We start from the raw sequence: 25,773 nt of genomic DNA on the forward strand, positions 1-25,773 counted from the left end.
CAGGGAGAACAGTTCTGAGAACTGTCCTAGGAGATTTCTGCCGTCCTCTTTTTGGGACTCAGAGAGGCAGTCAACAAGCACTACCCCATCAACTGAGCCATCAGCTGCATTGTGGGAGAAGAGGCCAGGAGAGGGTTACTCTCCCCTTCCTGTCCCTCATCAGTTGCCATGGGCAGAGTCTTATCAGACATGTCATAGTAGGGCTTAAGGCAATTCACATGAAGCAAACTGGGGGAGGGCTTCTGGGGGTGCCAAAGTCTACCAAGAAGGTAATCATACCCTTTTTTACCTCAATGGTGTGGGAACCACTCCACTTGTCTTGGAGTACCCTGGGACCCACACTTTCTGTCCTGGCAGGTAGACATTTATGACAGCCTTCTGGTCATGCCATTGTTTCTGCAACACTTGGCTGTCCTGAAGGTTTTTAGTAGCCCTTTTCATGTACTCAGCCATCCTTGATCTGAGACCAAGCACTTAATCCACAATGTCTTGTTTGGGAGGCTTGAGAGGTTTCCCCAAGCCTTCTCTAACAAGAGCAAGGGGACCTCTAAAAGGGTGCCCAAACAGAAGTTCACATGGGCTGTAACCCACACCCTTCTGAGTGACCTCCCTATAGGCGAAGAGGAGGCATGGTAACAGGACATCCCTCCTCCTTCGGAGTTTTTCAGAGTCCCATTATCATACCCTTGAGAGTTTTATTAAACCTCTCTTGTAAGCCATTTGTTTGTGAGTGCAAAGGGGTGGTGAACTTGTAACACCACATTCCTTCCACATGGCTTTCAGGTAAGTAGACACAAATTGTGCATCGCTGTCTAATACCACCTCTTTAGGAAAACCCACTCTTGAAAAGATACCAAGGAAGGCTTTTGCCACTGCAGGAGCTGTAGTGGTTGTAGGAGGAATGGCCTCTGGTTACCTGGTGACATGGTCCACAACCACCAGTATAAATCTGTTCCCAGAAGCTGTTGGAGGGTCCAAGGGGCCAACAATGTCCACCCCAACCCTCTCAAAGGGAACCCCAACCACAGGAAGTGGAATTAAGAGGGCATTTGGAGTGCCACATGTCTTCCCACTGACTTGACAGGTTCCAAATGAGCGACAAAACTTCTTTGGGTCTTCAGACATGTGGGGCCAGTGAAAGTGTGGAACAAGCCTGTCCCAAGTCTTGCTTTGCCCCTAAGTGACCTGCCAGGGGAATGTCAAGTGCCAAGGTCAGCAGAAATTCCTACATGTTAGAGGGATCACCAACCTCCTGGTGGTACCAAGTTTGGTATCCCTTGACTCTGAATATAGGAGACTGTTTTCCCAGTACACCTTATGGGTGCCACTGACATCCCCTGCCTCTTGTGCTGCAGCTTGCTTCCTCAAGCTCTCCAGTGTGGGACGAGTCTGTTGTTCCTTACTGAGCTCCTCCCTGTTGGCCACCCCTGCACCCAAGAGCTCAGCTGTGTCAGCTTGCAGCTCCTCTGGTGTAGGTTCCACCCAAGTAGTGGATTCTTCTCCCTCAGGAGTTCAATCCTCATTGGAGGCTGTAGCAGGGGGTACCTTTGTATCCATCCTGCTTTTTGTTTTAGGACTCTTTTGGGCCATTGTTCCAGGCTCCAAGGTTCCTTGCTCTTTTTTGTTTCTTTGCCAGTGCTCTAGTGCGGACAAATATGTGCCCTGGGATGCCCAGCATTGCTGCATTGGCCTCCAATTCCACCTCAGACCAAGATGAAGTCTCCAAATCATTCCCAAGTAAACACTCTATAGGTGCCATAACAGCCATGGGGTGGCACAAAGTGTTATTACGAGTATCAATCACTTGGTACGTGTGATCAAGTAGGTGTTGCTCAGGGGACACCAGTTTTTCAGTCACCATAGTCACCACAGTGACACTGGCACATGCGTCCCTGTAGGCTTCAGCCTCAACACCATTGATTAGGAGATGCTTCCTGTACTTACACATATTAAGGGGGGCAGGCAGCAAGGGTGGCAAAGTCAATGCCCCCATCAGAGACCAAGACAGCCTCAGTGGTTTCTCTAACTAGCGCAGACCCCACTACAGTCCCTAAGGGGAGCCCAGGTACACTCTTGGACTGACTACTGTTAGTAGTCCGACCACTACTGCTATTGCTAGGGGCACTAGGAGTAGAAGTGGAGATAGTAGTGGTGAAGGGCTTGGTGCTTTTCTTAGGACAGGCCTTTGTTTCTGTAAACATAGCACCAAGGCTTTTTGAAGTTGGAAGAAGAGGGAAGAGGTTTTGTTCCCACCCCCCAGAATAGTTTTGTGGGTGTGATGAAGACCCTTTGGGGAAGATTTATGGAAAGTGGCACTGCCCTTAGTGCGGCACCACTTGCCCTGCACCCCTTAGTTCGCCTCTACCGCCACCTTGTGTGCGCCGTATTTAAAATACAGCGCACCATGGTGCAGGGTAGGAGGCAATAGTGTCATTCAATGTGACGCTATTGATGTACTTTGCAGGAGTAGCGCCAAAATGTTGGAGCTACTTCTGCAGAGAACATATGGGCCCATTCTAAATAATAGAGGCCCGCTTTTAATGCCTGCTCTGAGCAGGCGTTAAAAGTGCCATAAAAAATGGAGCAAGGAAATCTCATAGATCTTTGTCCCCGCCCTTGTCTTGAGACTTATCTGCTTCCTTCTTTTTCTGGTGTGGACCCACCTTTCTGCCTTCTTTCCCAATTCCTGGGGAGAGGTCAGATCAGAGTCCACCAGGTACTGAAGCAGCTAATCAGATACACAGTTGTTTAAAATGTGCTCTCTTAGATTTAGGCTATTCAAGCCCTGGTAGTCACTGACTTTACTCCCTTGCAACCAGCCTTCTAGAGCCTTCACAGATCAGTCCACAAAATCTACCCAATCTTAAAAGGGCACTTTCCTGGTCTCTCTGAACTGGATCTTATACTGTTTAGTAGTCAGACCAAACCCATATAACAGTGCTGCTTTCAAAAGTGTGTAATTGTCTGCATCCTCTTCTCTGACAGTGAGGAGTCTGTCTCTACCTTTGTTAGAGAAGGAAAGCCAGAAAATTGCCAACCACTGCTTTTGAGGGACCCTCTGTACCTTCCAGGCCCTCTTCAAAGCATTGAATCACTTATAGTTATCATCTCCCACCTTGTAAGGTGACACTACCTTGTTCAGGTTCCTAGAGTCAAAAGAGTCCTCCTTGACCCTGGTGTCCCGGAAATTGAAATTGAAACTGCTGCCACCATTGGGTGCTAACCCCAAACCCTGCCTTTCCCTCTCCACTGCCAATGCTTCCCTATCTAGGGCCAGCTGCTGCTGCTGTTGGAGCCTCAGCTTGGCTTCCACCAACCTCAGTTGCCTAAGCCCCCTGTATAGGGAATCTTCCCCTGAAGTGGAGTAGTGGGTCCCCTCAGAGACTGAGGAGACATGGTAATGGACTGAGGAAGACATTTTCCTCCTCTTGGGAACCCTATGAACCAACCCTCTAGGAGTAAAGGTGGGCCTACTGGTATGACCCCCCCACTTCTCACTACCGGCAGTGCTCCTAACAGGACTTTGGTGTTCCCCAGGTTCTTCTTGGCCCTCTCCAGTGCAGCCCAAGTCTACCCTTTCTAGGACGGGAGGGTCAGCTTCTACTTCTTTCTCTTCCTGGCTACCAGTATTGTCCTGGTCAGCCTGGAGAAGTAAACCATGAAGCAGACTCTTATTGGGCTATCTCCCTGTCTTCAGTTTTCTTCCTTAACTCTTGGAAAGTTAGACCCTCATACTGAGAGTCCAGGGCCTGAGAAGTGCGCTCTTCTGAAGACATGATATCCAGATAGAGTGGTGCAGGAGTCCCTAACTACTCTGACACTAGGCTCCCAGCAAACTTTGGAACAAGGCTATGATAGGCCTGAGATTACCCAAACTCAGGAGACAAGAACCCTAACAATAAGGCCTGTATGAAAAGGAAAAATGACAGAGCGTGACACTGCGCCAAAATTGGCAGTGCTGTGCTCCGTCATTTTCATAATGCAGGGATGCGCTGTATTTAATTGAATACGGCACACCCGTGTGTTATCCCCTGGCCTGGTGCTAAATTTAGCTGCTAACGCAGGCATCCCTGCACCATCGTGCAAGGATGTCTGCGTTGAGGGGTGTGATTGTTTAAATCCGGGAAGGTCTCCCTTCCTGCACATAAACAATCACTAATGACGATTTGGCACCTCTGTGTGGGCTGCAGAATGCAGCCCACACAAAAGTGCCAAAGTGTAATTTTCAAATTATTGTTTATGTGCAGGGAGAGACACTTTCCCCCACATGAACAATAATGTCCGGCATTTTGCTCTTTTTATGCGTGCTGCAGAATGCAGCACACATAGAAAAATCAAAAAACGAGGAGGAATAAAATTATTCCTCCTCATTGCACCTTACTAATGCCACCCCTAGGGTGGCGTTAGATTTTGGCGCTGCCTCAGGTTTATGAAAACTCATAAATCTGAGGCAGCGTCAAAATGCATTGGGGGTTGCTGTGACATGCTCACAGCAACACCCATTGCACGCCCCTTCCATGCAGAGGGCTGCATGTGAAGGGGTTGTATTTACATGGTGGCATCAAGCCACAAAAAGTGGCACTCCAGTGGCGCTAGGGGCTCATAAATATGCCCCTAAGTGTATAGTGTACCTACAGTTAGTGAATGGTCTTTCCTGTGGAAAGTACCTAGTGAGAGAGCGGTAAGGCAATTGCAAGTGTCTTATCTCACTGGCACACCACCAATGTTGGAAGCTGGCCTGGCATGTGGTGAGCACCTTTGGTGTTATGACCTTATACCAGGTCAAGGTATCCCCTATTAGTGAGGTATAGACAGTGTCTAGGCAGCCAGGACTCTCTGGAGGTAGCTGTGGATGAGCAGCCAGGACATGCAAAGCTTATGCAATACTACAAAAGTCGCACCACACTTACACACATGAAAGAACCACACAGTGTTACAAAAATAAAGGTTCTTTATTATGATAACACAACTACTAAAATACTGTCTAGGCAATACTTTACTAGCAGGTGAGTAAACACACTACTATATACATATTAGTAATCAGGAATAGGCATAGAAAGCAATAGAAAACAGTGAAATAACAGAAAATAATGGATACCCTTAGGGATTCAAACCATATACTAAGGAAATGGAATGCGAAAGGCAGACCCCCACACAAGGAAGTAGAGTCTGTAGAGGGGAGCTGGAGGAACTAGGAACCCCAAAAGGTAAGTACCAGAGTGCCCCCCAGTGACCCGGAGAGAAGAGGTAAGTACCTAGTTTTTCCCCAAACCCACAAGTAAACTTTGTAGGAGGACAGTGCAAGACCAAATCAAGACTGGAAGAAAAAGAAGATGGATCCTGACAAAATATGACCTGCAAATAAAGGAGACTAAGTCCAGTTCCAGTAGGAGTGTCCGGTTGGGGGAGGAGCCGCTACCCATCCTTCTGGGGATGTAGGTCCTATAGACGGTTAAGACCAGAAGTCGGCTATGCAGCACAGGAGCAGGAGAAGAGTTCCAGAAGTGATGTGTCGATGTCCCACGTTGGGAGAAGAGATGCAGTCAGTCAGTGGTTTGGGAAAATCACCAACAAGCCTTGCAATGGCAAGCATTGCAGAAGAAGCGTTGCTGAGCTGCTGGGACCAGGAATGTCCGGGGGAGGGCTCGACCCAGGAGTGGAGTCCCAGGAGACCCTCAGCATTGAGGAGAGCCAGAAGTCAAAGATGCAGACCCCACAGGCAACCCACAGGCAGCAGGCACAGGAGTTGCAGTGAGGCCACCTCAGCACACCTGGAGAGGAGTCCCACTTTGCTGGAGCAGCAGACAGGAGACTGTGCTTTGCAGGGAAGAGTGCTGGAGGCTGGGGCTACACAGAGCCTGAATAACCCTTGGAAGAACAGCCAACAAGCCTTGGTAGTTGCAAGAGTTGCGGTGCACAGGGATACTGTCCTGCAAGGAAAGGCAAGGGCTTACCGTCTCCTAAGATGGACAGCTGGTAGAGGACCAAGAGGACCACTCCAGACCACCACATGTGATGCAGGATCCACGCAGTCTTGCAGGAGAGAAGATATACGCAGCTAGTTGTCATAGAAGTTGGTCCCTACGGATGCAGGGGAGTGACTTCTCCACTCCAAGAGAGATTGCTTCTTGTGCAGGCTGAATACCAGTTGCCCTCAGAGGATGCACAGCCAGGGAAATGTTGCAGTTGCTGGAATAAGCTGGAGAAACAATTTTGCAAAGAGTAGTCGTTGCTGGAGTAGCAGATTGCCGGTTCCTAAAGAGCCCAGTTGTAGTCCCCATGGCCAGAAGATGAAGTAAACGATGTAGAGGAGTCCTGCTGGAATCTTGCATGTCAAATCTGAGGACCCACCCAGGAGGAAGACCCTAAATAGCCCAGGAAGGGGGATTGGTCACCTAGGACGGTGACCACCTATCAGGAGGGGCTGTGATGTCACCTGCCTGACCTGGCCACTCATATGCTCCCAGGGGCCTCTGTCCTCCCCTGGACTCAAGATGGCAGAACCAAGTGGCCATCTGGAGGAGCTCTTGGCACCACCCCTGGGCTGGTGATGGATAGGGGAGTGGTCACTCCCCTTTTCATTGTCCAATTTCACACCAGAGCAGGGACCAGGGGTCCCTGGAATTATGCAAACCAGTTTATGCAAGGAGGGCACCAAATGTGCCCTTCAAAGCATACCAGTTGCAAAGGGAGAGGGTGTTGCCTCCCACTCCCAAAGGTAATCCTTTGTTCTGCCTTCCTGTGCTTGAGCTGGTCAAGCAGAAGGATGGCAGAAACCTGTCTGTAGAATGCAAGTAGCGCAGGCTGTCGCGGAAAACCCTGCAAACTGGTAGGAGCAAAGCTGGGGTCCTACAAGGAGCCCCCAGAGTGCATGGAATCATACAACCAATACTGGCAACAGTTTCACTGTATGATTCCAACATGTTTGATTCCAAACATGCCAAGGTTGGGAGTTACCTTTATGCAGCTGGACACAGGTCTCTGGACCTGTGTCCTGTACACGGTTAAAATGGCTTACCTGCATTTACCAAGTCAAGGAATATGGAGCTGGAGTTTGTAGGGGCACCTCTGCTCATGCAGGGGTGCCCTCAAACACAGGTATTTACACTCTGCCCTTTGGTCCAGGAGGGCCTGCCATAGGGGTGACTTACAGTGACTTGTAGTGAAACGGTGCATGCACCTTTTCCCTCAGGCTGCAAAGGCGGGCCTCCAGATACATTTTGCATGGGCTCCCGTGGGTGGCATAATACATTCTGCAGTCCATGGGGAACCCCTTGTGCCCCAATGCCCTGGGTACCTGGGTACCATATACTAGGGACTTACATGGTGACACCAGTAAGCCAATTGTGGGGTGTGCAAAGTCAGGACTAACCAAATTTAGAGGGAGAGAGCACAGTCACTGGGGTCCTGGTTAGAAGGATCCCAGTGCACAGTCAAAACACACTTGACAGCAGGCAAAAAGTGGGGGTAACCATGCCAAAAAGAGGGTACTCTCCTACACTCGGATCCTTCTTTTTCTATGCCTCTCAATTGCTCCCTCATACATCCTCCCTTTTTTGTTTGGTTTATTTATTATGGACACCTTACAAATGCCGTTATGCTCTGTGAGCTACCCTACTCCCTACCCCACACCTCCATTTTCCAGGCCCTCTCCATTCCCCTCTCCATCTTTACACTTGATTTTCTGATTTCCAGCAGTTTTGACGTGCTGCTGGTTGCTCACTATGCAAAAGGGCCATAATACATGGTGAAGCGGTAAATTAAAAATACCAACATTGCTGCTGGGTTAGTATGACACATATGCATGCATCAGCGGCAATATACTAATGGTTTTCTTTATTAGAAAAGTCATTCCAACACGGCAAAACATCAGTTTTGGGATCGGAAGGCTCTTTCTGATTCTGGAGGGAAGCCAATTCCCAATTGTACCCTTACCACTAGTCTAGTCCTTTAACCATTGCGGCTCTTAAGTGAAACATTCATACAAATATCCGATGTTATACTAAAGGCAAACCTTGATTGGAAATTTGCAACTGAGAAATGGCTTCAATTGTTGATAAATAGCCGTAGCTGTTTCATTGGGTTATTTGATTCTGCATCTTGACTGACCATTTAAAAATAAAGGTGGTGTTTCAGTTATTTTGAGACCTTAAAAATCAAGAAACGCTTTCTCATCAGCACTTTAACCGCTGCTATTAGAATTGGGGATTTCTTTTCTGAAAAGCTGCTCACGTAGCTGCTTTCTCCTTATCCTAGACGGTTTGTCGAATTTTTTGGTTAGATAAGGTTTCTATAAAATTTTTGACGCCAGCAATGTCTTAAAGCCTGATTATTTTACTATTCGAATTGATAAACATTCTGCTCCAGCTGCGGCACTCTTGATTACCACCTTTGCTACTCTGTCAAACAATGGATCTCTTTCCTCTCCCATAGCAGAGCTTATATTTTAGATTAAGACCCATTTTTAAAGGAAAATGACAGAGTGCGATGCTGAGCCGAAATTGTGTTGTCCCCTGCGCTGGCGCTAAATTTAGCTGCCTACACAGGCATCCTTGCACTATCGTGCAAGGATGTCTGTGTTGAGGGGTATGATTGTTTATGTGCTGGGGTGGTGTAAAATGCAGTGGTTGTTGCTGTGGCATGCCCACAGAAACACTACACGCTCCTTCCATGCAAAGGGCTGCGTGTGAAGGCATAGTATTTACAAGGTTGTGTTAAGCCACAAAAAGTGGCTTAATACCACCTTGGAAATACAGAGCAGGGCATAGCGCCATTGGAGCATCACGAAAAGTGACGCTCTGGTGGTGCTAGGGGCACATAAATATGCCTCTTGGGTTTACCAGCTCTCAAGCCCTTTTCTGGGTTTACAGCTGATTCTGTTTGCTTAATATGAGTATAAAGTTACCTTATTAAACTTGACACTTTCTGAGCCAACAACTAGGGGCCGGATGTACAAAGCAGTTTTCCAGTCGAATCGGGACATTTGCGACCAGAAAAATGCTTTTTTTAATGTAAAAAATGTAAAATGTGATTCGATAACTTGTTACCGAATTGCATTTTGCATTTTCGATTCGGTATTTTTAATGGGCGTGTTCAGGATGTCCCGTCCAAATACTGAATCAGTATGGTATGTATTACTGTTTTGCGCCCGAATTCCAGTCGCAAAACAGTAATACTCTACCACCAGTTTAAAACTGGGGGTTACCCATTCTTTTATTTTTAATTTTTATAAGTCTTTTTATTAAACACCGTGTGACATACAACATACACATCGGAGGCTTGACATTACTGTTGGTGAACGGGTGCAACTGAGTATCAAACCTTCTCTGGAGTTTTTACCAGCAGATCCAACTTAGCCCACTTCATCTATCCGCCCTCTCCCCCAAGCAAAGCGGTCTTGTCTTTTTTTTTTTAAAATCTCTTTATTGAATGAAATAACCATAATTATCATATACAATCAAGTGCCTTGGCGCTACCAAAATGATGTGACAATGTATTGTCCAATAATCCAAAACAAGAAGAATTAAGAAGAAAAAGAAAAAGGTTTAAATCCGTAACATAATGGGGGTGGTGACGGTGTGGGAGGGTCTGAAAGGCCTACTAAGGCCGGGTGGTGGGGAGCGAGCCAACTGATCATTGACGGCATCATGAACTGTGGGGTGAACTTTGTGGATTATGGAGAAGGAAGGGGGAGAGAGGCACGAGGGGCAGAAGAAAGAGTTGCAGCACTGAAGGAAGGAGAGCGTCCACTTAGTAATTGTATATGTGAGTTTAATATATTACAGCCCTCTTGTTTGTTATGAGGGGGGGGACAACTAAAGAGGATATCAGTGCTGATCATTTACACCTGTCAGTCGTTGTGAAATTCCCTCGTAAACTCCTCCCACCGACACATCACGGTTGAGTCCACTTCAAGACCAGTCCGCCTCACCCATTGCATAGTATCTCTTATGCATTGCTTGTACAATAAATATCATGTGGTATGTCACAAATGTTGTTTGATCTAGGGTCTATGTATGTGTTTCGGAGCTCCCTGTCCAATTTACTTTTACAGAGTCAAGAGCTTCAAGTCATCTTGTGAGCTAGTCACAAGACTATGACAACTATGTGTGAAGTAGGGGCGCCCCCAGATTGATGGTGGACGAGCGTCATCTTTGGTTTCGAGTGATGTGACTAGTGCATCCCATTTATCTAGTTCTTTAATCAGCACCCCTCTTTCCCTGAGCGAGTGCAGCTGTGCTTCCACTCTCGCCCACTTCAGCATATCCCTCGTCCACTGACGGGCATCCGGCGCATTTGGGGCTTTACATTGCATCGCTATTAAGCGTTTGAATAGTATAAAAGCCAATTCAGTGCATCATTGTACTTGTTTCTTTCCTTTCAATTTTGGGCGGATGCCCAATAAACAGGATGCCGGCATGGGAGAGAGCGGATGCCCAATCAGTTCAGCTGTCAACGCAGTGATGTCCTGCCAGGCCCTGTGTATCGGTGGGCATTCCCATATCATGTGGTAAAAAGTGGCATTGGAATCACCACATCTGGGGCACTCCTGGACAGTCTGAGGAAACATGCGCTTCAGCCTACCCAGAGAAAGATAAGTCTGGTGCAGATAATTAAATTGCTTGAAGCGGAATCTGGGGTTGCAAGATACTCTGCATGTTAGGTTGAGCGCAGTGCTCCATTCTTGTTGAGTTAGCAGAGCAGGTAGTACCTGGTCCCATCTGATCTTTGCTTGGGGCTGGGCTACCTCTGGATTACCCAATAAGGTTTTGTATATGTGAGATATGCTGCAATGACCTCCTGGGCCAGCTAATAGTTTGTGCAGTATAGGAGATGTCTGGGGTTCCTTGTCTCTACTTTGCCATGTCTGGTGCGTAAGTTGTTGTAGTGCGCAATAAGTCAGGAACCATCCCCGGTCCACCTCATATGCCGACATGAGTTCCGCATATGTCATCATGCGGTCTTCTGTAAATATGTCCCCAATCGTTTGTATTCCCTTCGTGGCCCACTGAGATAACCTATGTTGTCTAGTTAATTTGGAGATCCCTGGAATGGAAAGCAGCATGATTATTGAGGGTTCTGATTGCCACCAGTTATGTACCTGCGCCAACACCTGTGGGCTACATGCATCAGGATATGACGCTGACCAGTCAGATCATTACAATCCATCAGCCATTGTAACACCCCCATATCTCCCAGATTGGCGTGTACTAATTTCACCTCTGAATCCGGGGGAGTCTGCATCCAACGCCACGCCCACTGTATGTGGGCAGCAGTATAATATAGTTCATAGTGCAGGGTGCCTAATCCACCCATTTCGAGCGGCAGCTGCGTGGAAGTAAGTGCTTCGCGCCGGCGGCCCTCCCCCCAAATCAAGTCCGTCATGAGGCCACTCAATAATTTGAAAAAAATCACGAGGGATTATTAGTGGGAGAGCACTGAATTGATACAGCAAGCGGAGGAGAATAATCATTTTGGCGATCACCACCCTACCCATGGGCGAGAGCGGAAGTGATCTCCAGAAAGGCAAGGATCATTTGATTGATCGGAGTGCGCGTCCCAGATTGCCTTCCCTCAGGTCATCAATACCATGATATATTTGAATGCCTAGGTATTTAAAGGTAGTATAAGACCACGGCAGTGCGCGTATCGGGGCAACAGAGCGAAGCTCCTCCTAAGTCGGTGCTAGAGGAAACAGGCAGGACTTGGACCAATTAACCCGCAGACCCGATAGGTCTCCAAATTGGCTTAGTAGTTGCAGCAGACCCGGGAGTGCGGCTGTGCAGCTACGCAGATATATCAGCGCATCATCCGCATTTAATGAAACAATCTGGTGGCTGGTGCCATGCATTATGCCCCAGTCCTGAGCTCTTTTCCTGAGTTGTGCAGCCAATGGTTCGATCGCTAGAGCGAAAAGGAGCGGGGACAGTGGGCATCCTTGCCTCGTACCCCTCCCAACAGGAAACCCATCAGAAATTATCCTGCCCGTTTTAACGCAAGTAACCAGGTCAGTATACAGGATGCTAATCCATTTTGTGAATATCGGTCCAAACCCCATTTGATGTAGCATCTCCATCAAGAAGGGCCAACCCAGCGTATCGAACGCCTTCTCAATATCTAGGGAGAGCGCTACTCGGTCATGGTTGAACACAGGTGCATCATGTATGAGCTGTAATAGACGCCTAATATTTATGAAAGTGTTATGACCTGGGATAAAGCCCGATTGGTCGTCGTGCACCAACAAGGGCATCAGTGGCAGTAGGTGGTTTGCCAGGATCTTACCTATAAGCTTGCAATCCAGGTTCAGAAGGGAGAGGGGTCGGTATGAACACACATCTAAGGGGTCTCGCTCCAGTTTTGAGAGAACAACTATCACCGCCTCTCGTTGTGACCCTGAAAGCCTGACCTTCTTGAACGCTTCATGTAACATTTCTATGTATGGCTTGATTAGTTGCCCAGTGCATGTACGGTAATACTCTACTGGGAGACCGTTGCTGCCTTGCAGTTTGTTGCCGGCTAATTGCTGTAGTGCTATCTGTACTTCCTCTGTGTCTATTATTTTATCCAACTTGCTTTGCTGCGCTGCAGAAAGACGGGCCGGGGGAGTGCCTGAACAAATTCTCCTAGCTGCTCTGGCAGTGGCGGGGGACGCGCATCGTATAAGGTGCTGTAATATTGTCTAAATGCGTCGTTTATTTCTGCTTGGGAGTTGACCACTTCACCCGAATCTAGCTTTATTGCCCCTATTGGACCGCTCTGTTGTTCTCCTCGCACTAGCCCGGCCAACAGTCTACCCGAGCGATCCCATTCGGAATGTGTTCTGGCTACATAATGACGGTAATCAAATCTCTGCAAGCAAGTGTCTATCTCGTATGCACACGGAGCGCTTTTAGTGCTTCTGGGGTCACGGCACCTGTCACAGATCTGTGCTGTGTATCACGGAACGCAGCCTCCGCCCTCACCAGCTCGTTCGTCAGCACTCGACGCGCTCCCCCCGCTGCCGACATGCATTGGCCTCTGACCACCACCTTGTGGGCGTCCCACTCCATGGCCCGCGATTACACCATCCCATTATTGAGTTTAAAATAGTCGGAGATGTGTTCTATCAGCTCTTGACGAAATGGTGGGTCTAACAGCAAAGTTGGTTGCAGTCGCCAGGTAGGAAGGCGCGTCCGTGCTCTTCCCCAGCCAAGGACACCCAATAGTGGGCAGTGGTCCGATATAGTTTTAGCTAGGTAGGAAGCCTCTGAAAAGCTACTAATAAGCTCAGTGGAACAAAGTAGCAAGTCTATGCGGGTGTGAAGGTGGTGGACCGGGGAGAAAAAGGAATATTCCCTGTCTTGGGGATATGGTGTACGCCACACATCTACAAGTCTGCAATCTGAGATCCAGGTCTGAAACAACTGTGAGGTTTTCCTACCGAGAGCGCCATCCAATGGGGGGGTGACCTATCTTTGTCTATGTCCAGCACGCAGTTCCAGTCGCCACCCCATATGTAATTAGTTTTAGGGTCTTGGAACAACCAGGGTCTGAGCGATTGGAGAAAGTCTCCCTGCTTTGAATTGGGAGCGTATAAGCCTGTTATGGTGAGCGGCCTACTGTCCAGGAATCCCACCATCTGTACATACCGTCAATCGATGTCAATATTATGGTGTTCTACTGTGTAGGGTACTTCCGGAGCAATCCATACTAATACTCCTTTGGCATATGCAGATGTCACGGTACCAAAAACGAGCCACGCCATCTGTTGGTGAGACTGCACAGTTCGTCTTGTGTGAGATGGGTTTCCTGCAGTATAGCAATATGTGTTTTGTGTCTCTTAAGGTACACATCAACCCTGCAGCGCTTACTAAAATTAGCCATGCCTCTTACATTCCAGGTTATGATGTTATATTTGGTCAGTCCCATGTGGGTGAGAGGTTACGCGGAGGCAACTGTGTTATCTGGTGGTCCGCCTGATGTGAAAGTGCTGTGCTGCACAAACCTTGCTCCCTGCTCCCCTCCCCATTCCTTGTCCCGGGCCCACACCGTCTAGTGCGTATGAAAAAGGATATAAAGAAAAAAGGAAGGTAAACAAAGGAAGGGCTCCTGTGACGGTAGCCAACTTGGGACACGGTGGCACAACTGGTAGCACTCGTGGTAAACAACATGGTATGGTCCATTAGGTGACCCAGTAGGGTGTGGGGGCGTGCAAGAGTCGGCGATGGGAGGTCCAGTCATGACAGCCCTTGCCGGATTTTGACACTCCCCGCTCCGCCCCGCTACTCATGTCCCTTAACTCATATGTCCCCTTCCAAGAAGAGATCTCCAAGGGAATCGGCTAGCAGGGGAGCGTCGATTCATCATAAGTTCCAATGGATCGTCCGGTTATATCGTATTCGGTGGTATTTTGGTGTACATTCTTGTTCTGCGCTAAATGTCATCCTCCAAGCGTGGCGTGGGTTCTGGGCCGAACATCGACAGAGAAGTAGAGCCGCTGAAATGATCCGTCGAGTGACCTAATGTCGTGTTCCCAGCGACCAGTTGATCCGGTTCTGCGGCAAACAAACCAATTGGCTTCCTTTAAAGTTTGCTTTTGACTCTTAGCCGCTTGTTCCTGGAATGGGTGTGTGTCAGTCTTTGATTTCTTTCTTCTTCGGCGAGGCTGTGGAGTAAGCCACGTTCCCTGTTTAGAGTCATCATTTTTAAGTTGGGCAAGCCCCTTGGCATGGAGCCAGTTCCAAGCGTCTTCTGGGGATGGAAAGATGTGGATCTTTTCCACAGCTATCACCCGGAGTCGTGCGGGAAATAACAGGGAGTAGGAAAAATTCTTTTCTCGCAATAATTGTTTCACTCTTGTGAAGGACGCATGTCTGCACTGTACCTCAACTGTGTAATCTGGGTAGGCCGTAATTACATTGTTGTCCATCTGTATTGGGCCTTGTGTCCTAAAACTTTGGAGGATCAGGTCTCTATCACTGAAGTTTAGCAATCGTGCAATCGGGTCATGGGGGGGGCTCCCGGGCGTGGCAGTCCGCTCGGGATCCAGTAAGCACGCTCCACTGCGAATATGGGTGATACACTGGTTGTTATCACCTTATCTAGGAGCCATTTCTCCAGGAATATTTCAGCATATGGAGATTCAGTTAATTCCGGGAACCCCATGAATCTTATGTTGTTTCTCCTCGAGCGTCCCTCCGCGTCCTCCGCCCATCTCTGCAGGTGGATGACCTCTGTCTCCATGCGTTTCACCTGATCTCATAACTCCTTTATTTCTGGTAACGTTTCCTTGAGCAACCGTTCATTATCAGTGACCCTGTCAGCTAGTTTGCGTTGGTCTGCTCTTAGCAAATTCACTTCAGCTACCACAGAGTCTATCTTCCATTCCAAGGTGGTTTCGTGTCTAATACTGTAGTAATTTGTCGAATTGTGCTGAGTGCGCTTGAAGCGTTAGATTCATTTGTTGCAGCGCAGCTGCTTGTGTTTCCGGTGTCTGCTCATCCATTTCAGCTGTCGGCTGCGGCCTAGGCGGTTTTGGTTTGACCATGGTTGCGCAGGATGTTTGCCGTGGCCAATGACGTCAACTGGTCCGAGATCCACTGAGCCGTCTAGCAAATAATCTATTCAGCTGCGGAATGAGGCAACCACAGAAGTAGTGCTAAGAATTGTCTTTTAAACCCCATGTGCCAATGTCATAGGTAAGGTTACAGTTATAAAGTAGCAGCTCATTTTCCAGCTGTATTGGTCACTGCATGTTCATTATTCATGACAGTTTAAGTTTGATCCTGACTGTGCCAGCCTAGTTGTCTCACTTCGTGTGCTGTTGAGAAGCGTCAGGGTTGTAGCTCTGCTGGCCTGCCGTGCCTAGCAGCGCTTTCCCAGGCCAGTTTGCTGCATATTTGTTGAACGCCCACTCTCTGCACAGTCCCCAGAAAATGGCAATTTCCACAGTGGTTACCTCCTGGATGGGCAGTAGTGCTAGCCCCCTTGAGGCAGCCCGCTCACAGCTGGCAGGGAGAACTGCGCAATTATGTAGGGCAACCGTCCGGCTTCGTTGAAAGGGCACTGTGGTCAGCCCAGCTGATAGATGGTGATAGCTTTGACTTCTAACTTGGCAGCGTGTTCACTCACTATTCATGGCACGTTCATCTTCTTTACAGCTTCATGCAATGGCCCCTTGCTTCCATCAGCCAAACCTACTAGTGCCCCGGGTTCACCTAGGTGCCCCCACTCTCCGGCAGGCAGCATCCAGAGAGTCGCCCTCTTCCGCTGGCCCCTATGCGGCTGTCCGCAATTCGCAGATCGCTAGGCCCAGCAAAAGAAACATTAGAGCGCAACAGCGCTTCCCCACACAATGCAGTCGGAACTGTGGTGAGTCAGGTAACTATTTGTGTGTGGAACCAGTTCGGGTTCCAAGTACTCAGACGCCAATATCAGGTCACACGGGGAGATCCCAACAGCGCGCTGGGAGCTCCGCGCTTTTATGGGGCTGCTGCGCAGTTTCATCTGTCGGATCCGTGGGCCGTTACCTTCTCGACTGGAGGGTCCTGTCGATCCGTTCCCTCCGCACGTCACGAGCCCATCAAACCCCCACATCTCCGGAGGCGATCACACAGCCCAGCTCCGGATCATCATTGCATCTTCGGCGGGGACACCGCTATTGCTGACCCAGCGTCTCCGCCACTCGGCGCTCCGCTCGGCCCGAGCGCCGGGTCACCCCTCGGCGCGCAGCTGGAGGTCCGCCGAGCAGCCGATCGTCGCACCTTCCCGGTGCTGCCAGTTCTGTTGAGGACACAGGCGTTGGGGTGGGTTGGGGAGGAAGAATTGTAGGCGTTTTTCTCTGGGCTGTGAGCGGAGCTCTTAGGAAGCGCCCGCTCCGGCTGCCATCTTGGACACGCCCCCAAGTGGTCTTGTCTTTTTACCCCTTTCAGCCTCCCTCCTTTCCTCTTGTCCCCTTCTTCTCTTTACATGCCCTGGGTGGTGTGCCACTGTCCCCATTTCTTTTCCCATTTCGCTGGGCAACCACTGCTTTGGTAGACCACCCTTTCTGACCTACAGCGCCAGTCCATATCCGCCAGCCACTCGTGGTCTAAGGGATGCTGCCCAGGCCCTGGCCACATTCCATTTAGCCACCCCTACTACTAACATTAGCCATATAAGCTGGGATTTTTTCCATACGTTTTCCCCTGGAATCGATAAGATCACACACCTGGAGTCCATCTGGACTGTGTCTCGTATCACTTGTGAAATCTCATCCACCCCTTCTCACCAAAACAACTGTATCTGCGGACAGGCCAATAGAATGTGATAAAATGTCCCCGGCATCTTGCACCCTCTCACACATAGATCAAACGGGGTTCGTCCCATCCGCTGTAGTTGCACCCGGAAAAGATTAGACCTGTGCACTACCCGAAGCTGCACCAGTCAGAAGCGGTTCCGAATTGCAATTTCTCTGGCACTTTTCAAGACATTAGCCCATTCATCCTCATCTTTGGATTAGGGGAGTTGTTAGTCAGTTTCGTGTAAATTGTTGAGATTGCCTGCTCCGGCAGCAGATCTGTGAGGACCCTATCCTCCAGTAGTGTCATATCCCTAATCTGCTTCCCCGTATGTAGGTGGCTACGGAGCACATGGCTCAGACGCAGATATTTGTATCTTTCTGCATTTTGCAAGGCAAATTCAGTCTGCAGATCCTCAAAGGGTATCCTAGCTTTATCCCTCCATACATCTCCCAGGTGTTCTACTATCCCAATCAAGGCCCATCTGGTGAACCCCTTCATTGCACTCACTTCCTTCAAGTAATTTCCAGTCCAGAGTGGGGTATGTGCAGACAACACCTCCCCCCTCCCCCAGGTAACAATTTGCTTCTTTCCACACTCGTACTATGGTCATGGTATAAGTCGGCAGATCCTGGGCCACCGGCCAGCTGTATTGTACTCTCTCATAGCCTGTACTACCCATCGCTACTCTAGTTACCCTATAGGATGGTTCTGTGGGTTTCGCAAAGGCCCACTCATTATTCACCACCAGCTGGGTCACCCAGTAGTGCAGCCGGGTGTCTGGGATGGCTAGCCCTCTCTCATAAGTCCCCCCTCTGAAGCTTCCTCAGCACTATATGGGGGAGTCCCCCAGCCCATAGCAGAGATCTAAGGGTCTGGTCAATTTTCCGAAAGGCCCCCTTCAGGATTGCTACTGGCGTGTTCTGAAACATGTATAGTAGCCCGGGCAGGCTCATTATCTTGTATAGAGCCGCTCTACCCATTAATGTCAACAGGAGTTGTTACCAGTACTCTACATCCCTCTCTAATCTTTCCAACTGCGGGGTCAATTTTTTCCGGAGGAATTCTTGCGGGTCTTGAGTTATGTATATCCCAAGGTATTTGAAACCATCGAATGCCACTGGAATAGTTGCACGGGGAAGCAGACTAGGGGTTCCTCCCGCTAGGGGTAAAGCAGGGACATATCCCAGTAATATTATACCCAGAGTGTTCTACGAAGATTTGTAGTAGCCTGTCTATAGAAAGAACTTACTCCGTGACATATAGTAATACAGCATTTGTGTAGAGGGAAATGTGCTCCTCCACCACCCGTGATTTCTCGGACCAGTGGGTCCTGTCAGATCCAGGCTGCAAGCAGTTCTAGAGACAATGCAAAGAGCATAGAGGAAAGCGGGCATCCCTGTCTTGTTCCCCTCTGTAGTTCAAAGGTGCGTGAAGTTGTCCTGTTTAATCTTACCCTCGCCAGTGGTTTCTAGTAGAGCAGTTTGACCCATGCACAAAACTGCGGACTAAATCCCAGCTTGCAAAAGTGTTGCAGACATATATCCCCATTCCAGACTATTGAATGCTATTTTGGCATCTAGGGCTAATAGAGCTGCCTGGGACCCTCCTGTGACTGTGTCATGTGGAGCACTCAGTATTATCGTCAGATGTTAGGCCGGGTGCCTCTAAGGGACATTAAGCATGATTGATCGGGTTGGACTAAGGAAGTGCTCACTGCTTGCAGCCGGGTTGCTAACATGTTGGCTAATACCTTTGCCTCCACATTCAGTAAGGACATAGGCCTGTATTGCCGGCTTCTCTTCCTTATGTATGACCACTATAGTTCCTGTTCTCTGATCTACCGGCAGCTGCTGGGTTTTAGGTGCCTCATGGTACATTTTGGTGAGATGTGGGGCCACCCTACTTTTCAGCCCTTTGTAGAGCTCCACTGAGAGCCCGTTTGGGACAGCCGCCTTTTCTGGATTGTAAGGATCCGAGTGCACTCAGATTCTCTTCCAGTGATTTCCTTTCTTTTTCTGTAAGGGACACAAGGGCCACATCTTGAAGAAAATAATCGCAGTCTTCGTCCATCATGAGGGTCTTAGTAGTATATAGCCTCTCATAGTAGGACGTGAAGGCCTCTGCTATTTCCGGGTTCAATTGGCTTGGCTTTCCCAAGTCATCCATTATCTCACATACTCCCCTTTGTTTTTGGTCTCTTTTGCCTAACCACGCTAACAGTTTGCTCGCTTTGCCTCCGATATATAATCTTCTCTGTGTCGCTTGGGCATATTTCCTGGCCTCGTCCTCAGCCAGATCACACAGCCCACGTGCTTCACCAGCAACTGCCGGCAGAGCTCCTTCAAGCTACTCCCAGGCAGCTGGGCCTCTAGCGCTCTTACCTCCTTCTCTAGCGTCTCAATTTGTAGCCTTTTTCCTACCCCAATCAGCGCCTGAGTCTGTAGGCGGAGGTCTACCTTAAAGGCCTCCCATAACACACAGCTTGAGGACACAGACCCTGTGTTTTCTTTGAAATAGAGGTCCATCCCCTTCCTCAACATTTCCCCAGTGACTGGGCCTTTCAAATATCATGGGGCATATTTATACTCCGTTTGCGCCGAATGTGCGTCAAAAAGTTTGACGCACATTCAGCGCAAACGTTGCCCCATATTTAAACCCTGACACCCGATCCGGCGCACAAGGAAAATGGCGCTATGTGCGTCAGTTTCTGGAAGCGGCACCCCGCCCTGCGTTAATGACATGCAGGGTAGGCGTTCCCGTCCAAAAACCGACGCACACAGCGGTGCGCCGTATTTATGCTTCCGGGCAAAAATTACTCCCGCGCGGCAGGCGGCGCAAAAAAATGGCGCAAAGCACGAATATCGTGAAATTTTAACGCCTGGGTCAGGGCAGGCGTTAAAATGGGGCAAACACACCTGTACTTAATCAGAACACACAGAACAAACAACAGAGCAGCAGAGCAGCAACAGGGAGACATGGAGGTGCTTTTTCTTCAGCGTGCACGTAGACGCAGAGCCCTGCAGCAACAACAGCAGCTACAACAACAACAGCAGGGACCCCAAAGACAGCGCAGAAGGCAGGAGAGGATATTCCGCCCAAGAACAACCCTGCATGGCCTCAGGGAACGAGACATCATCCAGAGGTACCGGTTGAACTGGCAGGCCATTCAGCAGCTGCTGACAAATATTGAACAGCAGTTGGCCCCCACTTTAGTGACTCCCCGCACTATCCCAACAGAAACAAAGCTGCTTGCTGTACTTCACATGCTGGCAAGTGGCTCGTTTCAGACAACTGGTGCCCTGGTTGGTGGAATATCACAACCATCTTTCTCCGCATTCCTGCCTAAAGTACTGGATGCCATCATTCGCCTGACACCCCGCCACATCTGCTTCCCTAACACACTGCAGATGCAGCAGGAAACTAAACAGGGGTTCTACGCCATCAGTGGCTTCCCGCACGTCCTTGGTGCAATCGACTGCACACACGTACGCCTTGTGCCACCTGCTGCGACTGAACACCTCTACCGCAACAGGAAGCACACACATTCAATCAACGTGCAGGCCATAGTCGATCACCAAGGACTGATCAGCCACATTGTTGCTAAATATCCTGGGAGTGTACATGACGCATTCATCTTCCGTCACAGCACCATCAACCAACACTTCCAGGATGGACGGTATGGCAATGGACTACTTGTTGGTAAGGACAAAAATCAAACTCATATACACACTGCTCAGAAACCCTCTAGGATAAACAACACATACACCACAATAGCAACACCTAGCCAGGAACACACTGAGGTACTCACATCACTAGCCATGTTTCACAAGTCACCATTGAACCTCTCACACATTGGAATTTACTCTACAGCTTAGTGTGAAGACATTAATGACTGTGGTTGCCTAAATGTCACCTTGCAAATTGGAAGTCTCACAATAACCTGTACACTAATACAATGCATAAGTTTAAAGGTATGGGATGGCCTTGGTATGTTCATATGAACGTTTCTAATACACTTTCATGTTTCAACTCTACATGGAACTATCATCACACCCCCAGTGAGGACACACGGACACCTGTATCACAAGTCACAATGCAAGGGAGGGCACACTGTACTGGAGAAACCAATACATCCTGCTGACAAACAGTTAGCCAACAAACACTTGCTCAGCCAAGGAAAAATAATCAATGCAAAAGTTTTCACCAACAACCATAGGTTGTCACATTAGTACACAAAAGAGTCACAGACAACACAACACAACTACTGCCATCAAAGATACGTACAACAGTGCCTCCTACATCTAATTGATACCATTCTGTGTTTCTCTTTCAGCTGATCAGGGGTATGGCATCCAGCCTTGGATAATGACACCATATGGGAACCCAAATACTGCTGCTGAGCGGGCATACAATGACGCCCACAAGAGGACACGCAGCATTGTGGAGCGGACCTTTGGGATCCTAAAATCAAGGTTCCGCTGCCTTGACATAACTGGCGGTAGCCTACTCTATTCCCCAGAGATGGTCTGTAAGATCATACTCACTTGTGCCATATTACACAATATTTGTGTAAAAAGGAACATTCCCCTCCTTGAACCAGACATGCCTGAGGATGACGAAGAGGAGGATGCTGGCCTGCAACAGGAGGGGGAACAACCTAACACGGCAGCAGGAGTGCGTAGGCGCCAACAGCTTGTCAATAATTTTTTTTCTTAATATATTATAATAACTTGTATTCCACACTTGTAAATAAACACAGATAACCAACACCACATCATGCTTTGGCCTATGCATTTCTGACCACCTTTATTTTGAAATCGCTGAAGAAGAATGTCGTCTCATTGAGCAAGAATGCTATAACAGTCATCACACCAAAAATAAACATCACACCTGTATGCACAGAGGGTAGGATGTGACATGATGCATTACCATACACAGAGCCCAACAGGAGTACAAATGTGGCAATTACACATGCCGGATCCAAACACCTGAAACAGTCTCGCATCCAGCCCAAAATTTGAGATCATTTGAAAGTCACATCACACGTGTTCAGAGACAGGGTGGGACCATCCATGTGTACGTGACCATGTCATCAATGGCTTCTCTCAAGTGTGTGATATGAGCAATACACAATTGGAACAACATCAGCTGCCACTAACTCAGGAGGAGACCTTTAAGTCACAGTGACAACATACACCCAGACAGGTGATAGTGGATCCACATTCCAACACACATGTACACATATGTCATACAATCAACCTAATATTTGAAAGTAGACCATCACAGTTGTGTCCCAGTTTGAACCTAGCAGGAAGAATGTAACATGCCACTAAACCAGTTTATGCAGAAAGGGACACAGACAACAACAAAATTATTCTCATTATCACATCGGGAACGCTGAGAGTCTTGCAAACATAGTCATTGGAAAATGGTATGCAAGTTTGCTCCAATTCATCATTACTGCAAACCTCAAATGGGCTAATGAGATGAATGAATGGTCAACAGTCATTCATACCATATGGCCTTACATTAGCCTGCTGCTGCAGGTTTGCCATGATATAATAAATATACTCCATGGATACAGTAGCTATTCTGGATGGTCAAATCCTAGGGTGCTGGGGGTGTAAGTCCACCTCTACCGCCCCCAAAACATACAAGAATCTTGTACTTGTGAACTAAACACATGCATAAGGCACATGTGTGGGCTACATGTCAAAAGTCCAACACAAATCTGAAACACTAAATCATAATGGGACATGGTTAGCCCCATAAAAACTGTAAGTGACTATTGCACTCCCTGTTAGGACTACAGATAAAAGCATCACCATCATAATTGTGGACACATTTTAGAGAAGGAATACATCATGGTATCCCATCCATCATTTCAAAATAGCCATCAGCAATTACCCCAAATATGTTGACAAATATGGTCAATACATTAGTTAACGTATCCAAAACATTACAGTGTGAATGCCTTCTATACATACAACAACGGACATGTGTCATATCCAAACACAAATGTGTATCACATAGCACCGTTTGACCATGACAAATCACCTTTCCAAAGTTAAAAACATGAAGACATAAGGAAAAATTTGCTCCAAATTCTACGCATACAGCATGGGCGTCATAATTTGTTCATGTACATGAGTGCACAGAATGCAGAGTCAAATATAAATGTATCCAAAAGTGTCACATATTTAGCCATCAAAGTATAATTTACATCATACATTTTTTTGACTCAGCATCATGTGCACTACTGTACGTGGAAAAAAATGACGCCCATGATGTATGCGTGGTAAAATTGACGCTACATGGACAATATGTTGGTCATCTCATGTACATTAAAAATTATTGATATTCATATCATATTTTTTGACTCAGCATCATGTGCACTACTGTACGTGGAAAAAAATGACGCCCATGATGTATGCGTGGTAAAATTGACGCAACATGGACAATATGTTGGTCATCTCATGTACATTAAAAATTATTAATAATCATATCATATTTTTTGACTCAGCATCATGTGCACTACTGTACGTGGAAAAAAATGACGCCCATGATGTATGCGTGGTAAAATTGACGCAACATGGACAATATGTTGGTCATCTCATGTACATTAAAAATTATTAATATTCATATCATATTTTTTGACTCAGCATCATGTGCAATGTAATGCGTCAAAAAAAAATTACGCACAATTGTGTATGCGTGAAAATATGACGCATAACGGGAAAATAAAAACGGCGGCCATTTTATGCAGGAAGTGATGTAATAGGATATCCTGTTTACAAAATCTGTACTGGGAGTTAACTTTCACTTTCACTTTGCAGTCTCAGATTTTTCTAGACTGTGTGGTTGTGTGAAAGGTGTTGTCCTGTGTTTTACTGCTTTAGTGTCCTGTGTCCCTTGTATTTTGTCTTTTTGTCAACCTATTCTTGTTGTATAACATTGTCTCAGTCTGTTTAGTCTTGTTTTGTCTATTCCTGTGATTGTTTGTATTGTCTGTGGGAGTCTGTTGTGGGTAGCATAGTTTGGGGGTTAGTTGGGCTATTTTTCTCCTTTTTCATTTTCTTTCACACCTCTACCTTTCCCCATTTCCCACTTTTACTTTCTTATTTCATTTGTCCATTTTTCTAGCTGTCAATATGTCAGGTAGGCCTCGCCTGTCCAGGATGGGTGAAGATGAATTGGGGGGGGTTTATATGGCTAGTTAGCCATTTCCTCCCACTGATGCTGGAGGCTGGGGTCCGTGTGATACAGGGGTATCACACGGAGGCTAGGAAAATCCGGTGGGAGAAGGTGCGCCATCACCTGGTCCGGGTCTACAGGAGCATGCGAAATGTCCATCAATTGAAGCACCGCTGGGCAGATCTGATCACCAGGGAACAGAACCTGCTGGACCACCTGGGACTCCGGATTGGTGGCCATGTTGGTGAGTACAAATCAATTACATGGGAATAATAGAAATCTGTGTGGGAACATGTGATGATTGTTAGCCAATCTGCTAAATAAGTAGCTGACTGTGTGTAATGCTAGGGAAACCTAGGCCCATGTTTATACACATATATCCCCATTTTTGCAACACATTTTCACGCAATAACAGCAGCAAATTGCAACATCTATCTGTAGTTTGCTAATTAGCCCCCTCTCTGCGTCACAAAATGATGCAAATGATGCGCTACAAAGGTATCCATATGTGCCCTAATGTGTATTTGTTGCAGAATGTGTATGAAGACCAATGCTACCAGTCCGATGGCTCATTTTTGCAACACATACTAGATGCCTGTAGCTGTATGTAATGTAGTGTTGCATTTGTGTCAGACAAGCAACACGTGAACGGCTCTCTTTGTACTCTAGTGGTCATAATGGCCAGTGAGTAAGTCATGTAGAAACCACATACCTACATATGTAGACGCCATAGCTAGACAGAAAATTAGAAACACATGATGATGCTATACATGTGTGTTGCCTTCACGTCACATGAAGTTAGTTATGTTGTCCACACATATGTCACATGTGTGTGTGGTTGCTGTGTGTTGAACATGTCCACCTAGCCTGTTTGATTGTGAGTGGTCATGCAGTCCTCATGGAACCAGTTTTGGAATGTCTCTCTGGGATGCACATGCTGAGATGTATGGATAAAATTATTGTTGGGGCATACTAATGGAGGGTTAACTTGGACGACACATGACTGTCCTGGCCACTGCATGTGTGTAGTAGGGTGTGTCACTGTAGCAGGAGACTCATCCAATGATAATGTTGAATACAAAGTCATCCATGCAGTATGAGCATGTGGGAAAGTCTATCATTACCATGTCATATTCACACAGTGTCATTGTAACAGAAATTATTTGTCAGTTCACCCAGTCTGAGTATATTCTTCCTTTCATGCTTTACAGGTGGACCAGCCCCATACACCGTGGGAGAGGTGGCACATTTTGACGACCCCGATACCTACAGTGAGTGTCGCCTGAGTGCTATTTTCATTGTTTGGTAATGAAGCATG

The sequence above is a fragment of the Pleurodeles waltl genome, chromosome 6, assembly GCF_031143425.1.
Source record: "Pleurodeles waltl isolate 20211129_DDA chromosome 6, aPleWal1.hap1.20221129, whole genome shotgun sequence".
Taxonomy (NCBI): domain Eukaryota; kingdom Metazoa; phylum Chordata; class Amphibia; order Caudata; family Salamandridae; genus Pleurodeles; species Pleurodeles waltl.